The sequence below is a fragment of the Notolabrus celidotus genome, chromosome 11 (genome assembly GCF_009762535.1).
Source record: "Notolabrus celidotus isolate fNotCel1 chromosome 11, fNotCel1.pri, whole genome shotgun sequence".
NCBI classification, from domain to species: domain Eukaryota; kingdom Metazoa; phylum Chordata; class Actinopteri; order Labriformes; family Labridae; genus Notolabrus; species Notolabrus celidotus.
In genome coordinates, this window is record NC_048282.1 from 5,832,941 (window position 1) to 5,835,230 (window position 2,290).

The 2,290-nt window shown below is 43.4% G+C and overlaps 1 long non-coding RNA gene across 1 annotated transcript; it reads left to right on the forward strand.

Annotated features, from left to right (window-relative positions):
- The first annotated feature begins 1,115 nt into the window (after nt 1-1,115).
- On the forward strand, nt 1,116-1,985 carry LOC117821982. The gene is made up of 2 exons (XR_004633102.1): nt 1,116-1,224; nt 1,538-1,985. It is a non-coding gene; the product is annotated as an uncharacterized LOC117821982 (long non-coding RNA).
- Nucleotides 1,986-2,290: the final 305 nt, after the last annotated feature.

A 2,290-nucleotide genomic window follows, 5' to 3' on the forward strand; every position in this document is an offset into this window, starting at 1 on the left:
TATATCGTCATTTTTGATGCCTGCCAAAGGTGAAGGTGTCGGACAAGGTGGTTTATAACACCAGGAAGAAAACAATTTTTTACCTTTTCAATGTCAAATATTCACACATGTTTTATGAGTTACTGTTGAAAGTTGTTTGTCAGAAAACACAACTTACACATATACAGGAGTATTTAACAACCAACGTGAACCTGGTTCTAGTTCTGGGCTTGTGCTTGTGCTGGTCCGGAGCTGGTTCAACTTGCGATCCAAATCGGCACCAGTTTGTTTTTCCACCTGCTCGAGCCCGTAGAAGAGCCACGTCATTATGTCACTTCTACGTGACCGCTTTTCCCAGAAGCGCTAGCTTAAACTTTCCCTCACAATAACAATGATCGCGGACAACTTAGCATGCTTGCTGGTGTTGCTCCTGGCTTTTCGTAATCACATGAGGTCCTGAAGAGAACTAATCCAATCCATTACCTTCATCTTTGTTACTTTGTCTCTGCAGGTATATGGCCGAAACTCGTTTGGTTTGTGTTTTTGGTAACATCAACCCCGCCCCCCACCCCTCGTCACCCGCCCCTTGCGCCTGACGTAAAGGCTGATTTATACTTCTGCGTCGCCCCTACGCAGCAGGGGCTGACGCGGACATGAGCCCCACATACTTCTGCGTCGATGTGTCCGTGTCGTGCAGCAATTCTCCTCCGAAACGCTTGAGGGCAGTGTGGTCTCTCTGATAGCCGGTCGCCTGCTTCCGGTCCTGCTACGATCTCTGTTTACTTTTCCACAGAGATTCAGAGCGTGTTCTGTTAATCTACAGCTGATACATGTTGCTGTTTATCATACAGACATGATTACATGAAGAATAGAGAGGAGATGAAATACACGGCCGATGTGTGGCCGATGTCCGGGATCCCGGAAGTGCTGTGAATGCGGGAAAGACAAAGCCGTCGAGCGGACCAATCACAGAGCTTGCGGTCCGCGTCGGCGCTACGCGTAGTTACATTTTGGAGGAGGTGCACGTCAGCTACGTGCGTAGGCCTCTGCGTAGGTATGGGAGCTACGCGGACCTACGGCGTAGGCTACGCCGTCGATTCGACGCAGAAGTATAAATCAGCCTTAAGTGGTTCGGGGTTCTAGACCAGCAAAGAGAGGGAGCCAGTTCTCTCGAAACACAAAAAACTGGTTCTCAATTGAGCACCGGCCACAAACCAGCCCTGAAACCGTGGAAAAGGTGTATATGTGAGTAAACTTTACCCCTAATTCAACCATACCGTAACACCATTTATTACCCGGCTGTGTTAAATACTTGATTCTGATTGGTTAAACCCCCATGACAACTGTAATTAATTCTCAACAAAAGTCAACCCCACATGTCAATCTGCAGAAGGGCATTTACCACTTTAATAAAGTTTGTGACTTTACCTCTTCCTGTTGAGAATATGGAAAAAAAACCTTTATTGGTAAACAACATGGAGGATGATCAAAATGTTACTCTCAATTTATTTGGAGAGTAAAAACATTGGATTAGTGATTGTTGACCTGTCACCAGCAGAGAAAAGAAGATGAGGAGGAAAACAGCACAGAACAGTGAGGGATGTGAAAACACACAAGGTGCTAAGTGAAAGAGACATCACCAAAATGAAAGAAAACATGGAGGAACCACAAACCTCAACAGTCTTTGGCAGTGTAACAGGACTGGTTGAGTGAAATATAAATGCAAACTGACATTAAAAGTTACGAGAAAGAGGACTTTAAACAGGCGCTGCTGTTATTTTCTACATCTGTAATACATGTCAACAGAAAAACACTGATGTTTTGACTTCATCATGAATAAAAATATTAAGTTTAACATTGATTCCACCTGCAAGTAGTAGTATTTAAGAATACTTTTGCCATTGAGGTGCTACCAGCCATCAAATCTGAGGGGCTGTATTTCCAGTTCAATAAATAAATAAATGAGTAATTTTTGAACCAATAAAATCATCTGCTTTGTTTCAAGGTGTCGTCTCACACTGTCAGGATTTTATTTCCTACGAGCATTCACCCACTTTGTATCATCCCTTACTTACCCAGTTCTTCATCTCAGATATCTGAGCATAGTTTTTTCTTCCTTGGAATTTTAATCACAAGATTTCTGTAAGGACAATGTGACACCTTGATTAGAGCTAATAAAACCAGACATTAAACTCTCGTTAAATTTAGCTGCAAGGAGGAACACTTAGAAATCCCCCAAGTCTCCTCTAATTCAGTGATCCTACTCTCCTCCCTTGAGCACTTTATGGGGAACTTCACACTTATTTTGAGT